Source organism: Macrobrachium nipponense, chromosome 11, assembly GCF_015104395.2.
Source record: "Macrobrachium nipponense isolate FS-2020 chromosome 11, ASM1510439v2, whole genome shotgun sequence".
NCBI classification, from domain to species: Eukaryota; Metazoa; Arthropoda; class Malacostraca; order Decapoda; family Palaemonidae; genus Macrobrachium; species Macrobrachium nipponense.
Window position 1 is genome coordinate 103,648,742 of NC_061087.1, and position 8,361 is coordinate 103,657,102.

An 8,361-nucleotide genomic window follows, 5' to 3' on the forward strand; every position below is an offset into this window, starting at 1 on the left:
CCCAGCCAATAAAGACAACCTCTTTGAACGAGTAAAGTGGAATTAAAGTCGTTTTATTATGAGAGAGAGAGAGAGAGAGAACGAGAGAGAGCAGAGAGAGAGAGAGAGAGAGGAGAGAGAGAGAGAGAGAGAGAGAGAAGGATAAGGTGATAAATGAATAAACATGGGAGGAATAGTCAATAAAACCGATACACTTGAAATTCAGGAGACGTCAGCTTTAGAAACTCAATATACAATCTTTTGTAAAGATTTTGATTTAAGGAAAATGATTACTTGCTCATTAGTAAGATTATAATGACAGTGATTATGTGATTTCAATTCAGGCGAAGCTTGTACCGGGCGAACGCATTTCCCTTTAATCAATCGAGCTATACCAGCACATTCTCTCTCTCTCTCTCTCTCTCTCTCTCTCTCTCTCTCTCGTCTCCTCTCATCTCTCTCTCTCTCGCTCTCTATCTCTCTCCTCTGGCGGTGGTTAATGTTTTTGTCTGAAGCTGGAAATTAAATTCAGAAGCGGGATTAAAGGGATCAAAGGATAATTTGAATATTCAACCTTCAAAGACGAGGGTACTTTTCCTTGCATAATGTATTGTGGTACTGGAATGGTTAAAGGGATATCCTGATAAAATTCCACATTTTCTTGTTCTCTGTGGGAATTAGGTGGAATGGTGGAATGGATATATATATATATATATATATATATATATATATATATATATATATATATATATATATAATATGTGTAATTGTAATTGTAATAGCCAAAATGCCCTAGTAGCATCTCGAATTCTTCCCTTTTTTTTTAATACCCCTTAAGATCCAAGTTCAAAGAAATTACGTACTATATATCTGGTAAAAATGACCAGTACATTCTTCTTATGCATATATATATATATATATATATATATATATATATATATATATATATATATATATATATATATATATATAATATATGAAATTTATGGATGTATACATACACACATGATAATGTATACTTGAACATGTATATGTCTTCGTGTTTTGTTTGAATGACTGAGCATTTTAGGAGAAAATTCTTTAGTGATTCGATTCAAATGTCCATTTTTTTTAATTACTAATTTTATTTATGCAAATAGACTGTGATGTATATGCAATATTATAAACTGTAAGAAACTGTAAATGTATATTTTCTAAATAAAAGTAAAAAAAATATCAATGAAGTTTTTGTAAATCACTGTAGTGTTTTTATATCCTCGATTACTGCTAATTCCCAAACGACCATTATTTGAATGAACTGCCCCCGAACTACGTCGTCCCAGAACAGCAAGCGTCCAAGAAGTGGCGCTGACACTTTGAAAAGCACATCACCGTAATTACATACCGGTAGTTTCCAATGGGCGGTACTGAACGTAGTTGACGAAGGCAAAAGCAAAGCAATAAGAGTTTGTGTTACTGGGTCATCGGGCGGAGTTCAACTGTGTTGCAGGTCCGTTGTGGACAAGGCTTCTTCGTGGGATTCTGCGACGGTTTAGACAAGGTTTCTTAGTGTGATTTTACGACTGCTTAGACAAACTTCCTAAGTGTGATTCTACGACTTCTTAGACAAGGTTTATATGTGTGATTCTAATACTGTTTAGACGAGGTTTCTTCGTGGGATTCTACGGCGGTTTAGATAAGATGTCAACGTGTGATTCTACGACCGTTTAAACCAACCAAGTGTGATTCAAGAATATTTTGACAAAGTTTCTTTATGATTCTACGACTGTATATAAGACTCGTGGAGGTTCAAGGATGGTTTATGAAAGATTCTACGATAGCTAAGGCAAGATTTCTTGTCATTTTACGGCGCTGCTGAGTCTATATTGTCAACAGATATATAAACAGGGGCAGTTACATTAGTTGCCAAATTCAGCTATGCAGGGTGGGTAGTTTATTGCCTAAGTTAAGTGTATATAACTTAATTTTAGCGTTTATGCAACTTAAGGTAAAAATAAATAATAACTCCGCATCGGGTATGTCTTTGGAAATTACAGTTTCCTCTAGTATTGGGGTTGCTTATTAAGAATTTACCGTTTTTTTTGGGCGGTCCACTGTAATTAACCCCCAGAGGCCAATACTAAACACTGCGAAATACATTGGACGCCCCAATCCCTAGTGAATGTCGTATATACGTTCCTTGTAGTCCGTGCGGAACTATTCTGTAGAATTATCAGTCTGTTTTCTGTGTACTGGATTTGACTTGGCTTGAATTAACTTTAGATATTCTTTTTATTTTTTATCATTTTTTCTGTACTGGAAAGCCTGGCAATGCTGTAGGCTTCATGGTTTAGGCCAGTCTCAAACTTTTAGCCATAAAATTATTCGGAGAGTTCGTGTTTGGTTCTTGACGTAGTAAAATAAATTTAAGTTTTTTCATTACAGGTTTATTTAATTTAAACATTTTTCATATGTTTAGGCTTATATTTATTTTAATATTTTCTGGATGTCTGCTTATTCGGTGATTAAAGGATGGTTATCCTCATTACTGTGGAGTTTTCTTGAAGCTGAAAAGTGTAATACGTGAATAATCTCGCTCAAGTTAAGTATCAGTTAAGTTTTTATAGTTTCAAATAGTTTTTTTTAGTTCTGTTTTTTTTTCTCAACTATAATTTGAATATTCTCAAATGTCTTTATGAATTAATACTTTTGAGTATTCAAACATATTTTAATTTTTTATTTATTTTAATTTTTTTTAACTATACCTTAGTTTTAAACTAAATCCTATGGCAACACTGTATATTGGACTTAATCAGTTTGTACTAAACACAATATTCAGCGCCTCAGTGGCGTGATTGGTATGGTCTTTGCCTGTCACCTCGGTGGCCGCGAGTTCGATTCTCGGCCATTCCACTGAGGGGCTAGAGATGTCTATTTCTGGTGATAGCAGTTCACGCTCGAAGTCATGTAAAGAAGTTGGTCCCATTGCTGAATAACCACTGGTTCCCTGCAACGTAAAAGCACCATACAAACAAACAATATTTTTAAGTTTAATGGCAACTTGCTGTGATTTGATGATCTTTTGCGTCGTTAAGGAGACTACTAAAATGAGTGAACGGGATTTTCTTAAATGGATTATTTAAGATTTTATTTATTTAACAATTTTATTTTATTTCTAAGTTTCTTAGATAATTTTTTTAACTAAAATTTATCTTAAAATTTTTGACTTAATTATTTTTAGTTTTGATAAATTTTCTTGGTAATTTTTACAGTTTAATTTCAATAATTTTTAGCGTTTTCTTTCTTGGATAATAGTTTTAACTTTTAGATCTTTTATTAAGATTTATAGATTATTAATCTTAGCCCTCCCCCCTCCCCGTGTTGCTTAGCATTTTTCATGACATTGTAATTATGAACTTTAATTTAACTTTTTGTAATTTAACTTGCAATTTCCATTTTGTAATGTTTGTTTCGATTTTCAATAGTGAAGTTGATTACAAATAAATTTAATTGCTTAGAAATTATCGGGCCACATATAAATTTTAAGACTTGTCTAATGCTTTAAACAAGGTGATTATTCTAAATTTCAACTTGGGTCATTAAGATATTATGCTATATAAATTTTAATGGTTATTCTGTCAAGTGATTAAGCTATTGTACGTTATTAACTCTGTTAATTGTTTTTCAGGTAGCATTGCCTATGAAATTGTGGAGTCTGAACAAACAGAATTATTTCAACGTACTTTTATATCAAGGGTTCTCGCTTTAATTTCTGGTGAGTGCGTATTTATTAAGTTAAAACTTTACCAATTTTTTTAACTTCGCCAAACTTAATTTTTTTTACCTCCACCGCCTTCAGGGGCGGCGCCCCTGAAGGGGTGGAGGGGCTCCCAATGACTTGCATGGTGTGCCTTTTGGCCTACCATGTAAGTCTAAGGGAGTTTTAATGTTTTTAAAAGCAAAAAACCTTAAAATTCTATTAAGACATTTCTTTCTGGTGGAGTCCATTAGGGTAGTAGGTGATGTTACCAGATGTTTATTTAATGAGGATATACAGAAGATAGAAAGCTTAGGTTTGTTGAGTGTTGTTAGTATTTAGTATTAAACCTACTTTTGACTCGACCACTTACGTTGCAGAGTTTACCATATGTTGGCAGATATTAAATATAGGTATCATAAATGTATGGAATTTAGCATAGTATTAGAGTTGCTAGTTTATAGTATAGAACCCACTACTTACGGTTGCAGAGTTTAATATATATGACCAGGATGACCAGATATTAGATATAGGTATCATACATGTGTTTAATTTAGCATATGTTACTAGATATTAGATATAGGTATCGTATGTGTATAATTAGAAATAAAGGATTTTCAGGCCTCTTATTACAATTATTTATTACAAATATCCACTGCCAAGAGTAGTTTAGTAACCTGAATAGTTCAGAATGCAGGAAATATTTTTAGATTAGACGGGCAGAATAAGATACTATATCAACTGGCTAATGTGCAGTGATAAGGATAAGAGGTTGTCAAGGTCTTGCATATTAATTGTAAAAGAGTAAAGTCCATAAGTCTGAAGTGTCAGGAGTTAAAATTGACAGTAGTAATACTTTTATTTTAAGAGGTAAATTTCAGTGTTGCCTGTATTAGAATCACTTTCAAAAAGTCTAAATTTTATGGCAGTAGGTAATATAATTTTCCTTGACTGTTAAATCACTAGGTAGTTTTAAATTACTAGGTAGTTTTGATAAAGTGCTGTTAGTAAGCTTGGTTACTGTCAAGAAAGTTTTTGTACTGTTAAATATTAATTTTAAATCGGAATGAAGTAATTTTAATTTAAAGTTTTTTTTTATCTAAGAATTAGTTGTTAATATTAGAGCAATAATTCTGAATTAAGGTTGTCCAAAAAAAGGGGGGGACGGCGGGTATAGCTAAAAAAGATTTTTCAGTAGTTTATTTCTAATTTTCCTTTTAAGAAATTTAATATTTAGTTTCATTGAGAGCATTGTGTAACATTTTCTTTTTTGGGAGTATAGCTTGACCCAAAAGAGTTCTTTTTAGGGTAGTTTAATTCGGATTTTTCTTTATTTTACGGAAGTTTAATTAAATTCTTCAAACTAATTAAATATTCGCACAATGGGTCTTGCTTAACAAGTTAAGTCTTGCTTTATAACTGCCTCTGGTAACCTGTCCTAATCTTGTATTATAGATTCATTAATCTGGTACAACAATTTTCATTGGTACGCGAATGGTCCATGAATTTAGTATAACAAGCATAACTGTAATGTCTCTGAAAATGTTATTTTTATGCTGACATTTCGTTCAGTTTCTAAAATTTAGTTTTGGATTTATAAAGTCTTCGGTATTGCTTTGGGGTAAATTGGGTAACTTGGTTTTCTTAGGAAATCTGAAGTAGTGTAAGTGTTACTTTTAAAGTACTTTCATACGTTTAATTATTAAGCTTTGTTCATCCGTTGGTTTGGATTGTTTCTTTAATTTCTTGTATATATTTATCTAAAGCTTTAAAAGTTGTGAATTAAAATGTATACCTAAAAATTTAGGAATTAAAATGTATACCTAAACATTTAAGATTGAGTCTCCCTCTTTGAAATTGGCCATTTTTAAAATCTTTAACTATATAGTTAAATATTTTATCTTGGCTTTGATATATGTTAAGGTAATTATGGTATACATTTTTGGTAATTTTTTTTTTTTTTTTTTTTTTTTTTGTAAAATCTGTTTAGGTTAAATTTTGATATCAATAATTCAAATTAAATTCTAATATCCAATTAAAGTTTAATATGCAGAAATCCAATTATATTAAAACTAATTACGTAGTATTTTATCCTAAATTAGGGAAGATTTATTGTAGCTTTTAACTTTAAATTTTTTTTACTTTAAATTTATTTTAACTTTTTTTTTAACTTTTAATTTGTTTTAATTTTTCATCTTTTCATTTGGTAATACAATATTTCTAGTAAGTGTTCATGGTTACTTAGTTCATTAAATAATTTGGCCTATGTGCATATCAGAAAAATACTAAAGTTTTTTCTAAGTCATTAAGATATTAATCGTAACTTTTAACTTTCAAGCAATTCAGCTTTTAATTATTTGACTTATATGCAAATCAGAAACACATTTTCTTTCGCGTTTTCTTTGCTTCCAGGTGTCAATTCTATGTTAAAGGAGTTACGAGATTACTGACTCAAGTACTTGAGGCCTCCTGGCTTATCAGCTGAAAAGTAGGACTCGTGGTGATTTGAAAAGTAGGACTCGTGGTGATTTGTGGTAGAAACACATTTTAAAAAAGGCAGTTCCAGTGCAGTAACCTTGGTATGACTACTTGATGCTAAATAAATCGGGTGCTTGTGCTAATTGGTTTATTTTTTAAATTTTGGGTTTAAGTGATTAATATTAGTTTCAACCACTCATAAGACTTAAAAATTTGTCTTCTAATGTGAGTTGTAAGCAGTTTTTCTTTACGTGATGATCCTAATTTTCTGTCTTGTAATTAAAGACTTTTTGTTTAATTTTTTAGATTAATAAAGATCCTGGAGTTTTAAATAGGTAAAAAAAGTTTTTTTCTCTTCCTACTATTCTGGCTGTAGACACTTAAAAGGGATAGTGCATAATTTAAGGCAAAAATGTTAATGGGACAGGTGGTATATAGGGAATTACATTTTAGATTCCAAATTTAAGGTTAGTTTACTTTGCCTAATTTCCTGACCTGGAGTTTCCTTTAAAGATTTTTTTAATATGATTTGAAGAATTAATTTTTGTCACTCCTTTCAATTCAGTGTGAGAGGTAACTTGCCATTTGTGTTTTTTTGTAAATGTCAAGGTTTCAGGTTTAGAAATAGCTATACAAAAAAAATCGGTGCCCTATATCTTTAGGTTCCAGTGTTATTTGTGGCCTTTGTGGTTTGTAAACTGATTTGGTAATACAATTTTGGCGAATAGCCATAGTAATTTAAGCTGTTTGTGGGTGACTGACACTGGAATGAATTTAGCGCAACTTGTGAGGACCGTAAGGAATAATTTGAAAATCTCTTTGATCTCCACCCGTTCAGAGGCGCTTTTGTTGTGTAATATGTTTAGCATGTATAGAGCAGGCTAATTAGATGCTTAAATTGAAGGATCTTAAGTTTCCTGTAACATACATGGGTTAAGAGGTTCCTGTGTAACATAAGAGGTTCCTTTAACATGGGTTAAGAGGGTTGGGTAAGAGGTTCCTGTAGCATGGGCAAGGGATTCCTGCAACATGGCAAAGAGGATCCTGTGTAACATAAGAGGCATGGGTGGGAGGTTCCTGTATAACATGGGTAAGAGGCATGGGTACGGAGTGGATTGGTCAATAGAAACTGGATAAAATTACTGTTTTAAGACATCATTTTCAAAAGGATTACACAAAATTTGATTTTACAAAAAATTTTATGGCCTTAAAATTATAAGACGTCATGTACTAAAGACGCTGGTGTTTAGTAAAAAGTATCAAATTATAAGCCTTTTAAGACCACTTCAGTTAAGTGGTATGCAAGGAGTTAACAAAGGAGGTATGAAGGCTTAAAGATTTAACACTTTGATGCTTTTCTATGGAAAGATCTCTATCTTTTAAGTGCAGAATTTATGGCTGTAGTTAAAGGTAGTTACAATGACTAGTTTTGAAGAGTAATAATAATTGAAAAAAAAACTGTCACATTTAACTAACCAAAATGGACCAAAAATCTGTATTGAAATATTAGGAAATATAAAGTATTAGATATAAACAACGGAACTATCTAATCATTACCCCTTTCGCCCCATTCTATACATCTTGGAGGAACTATTATGCCTCCATGCTACCATACCATCCCCTTACATCATATCCCCCCCTTCTTTCTTGCCTCTACTTCATACCCTCTCCCGTATCCCCTTCCCCAACCACTCCCTTACTATACCCTCTCCCCCAACCCACCACCGACACAACTGCATCACAAGCAGCTTATACAGGGATAATTATGAAACACATGATGCTTCCCATCAAATATTGAATCGCATAGATATGAAAATAATAGATGGTGATGGCGTTTGTGTGTTTGTTTCTGTGTGGAGACTAGCAAATTTGTTCCCTTAATAAGAATGTCTAGCTTTGACAAGGTAACGAATGAGTCCTTGTAATTCTTTAACAAGTAGCTGGCGATGCAATTTGGTGTAAAGTAACCCGCTTATTCAGGAGTCTTAAATGAAAATAGACTTCATAATAGAGCAGATTTAATACTATTGGGAGACTTCTTTCAACTGTTATCCTTGAAGTGCCGGGGACTTAACAACGTATTGGGACTCCGTATAAAAAATACCGACCTAATTGCCTCGATTTTGACAGATTATCATTTCTGTAAGAGGGAATCCTTGGATTATGAT

General features: G+C 32.3%; 1 long non-coding RNA gene across 2 annotated transcripts; it reads left to right on the forward strand.

The window, feature by feature from the left end:
• The first annotated feature begins 1,389 nt into the window (after nt 1-1,389).
• LOC135210480 (uncharacterized) lies at nt 1,390-6,839 on the forward strand. Of its 2 annotated transcripts, none has more exons than XR_010313541.1 (3): nt 1,390-1,519; nt 3,647-3,733; nt 6,128-6,839. It is a non-coding gene; the product is annotated as an uncharacterized LOC135210480 (long non-coding RNA). The 2 variants fall into 2 exon arrangements; XR_010313524.1 differs by having other exon boundaries at nt 1,445-1,903.
• Nucleotides 6,840-8,361: the final 1,522 nt, after the last annotated feature.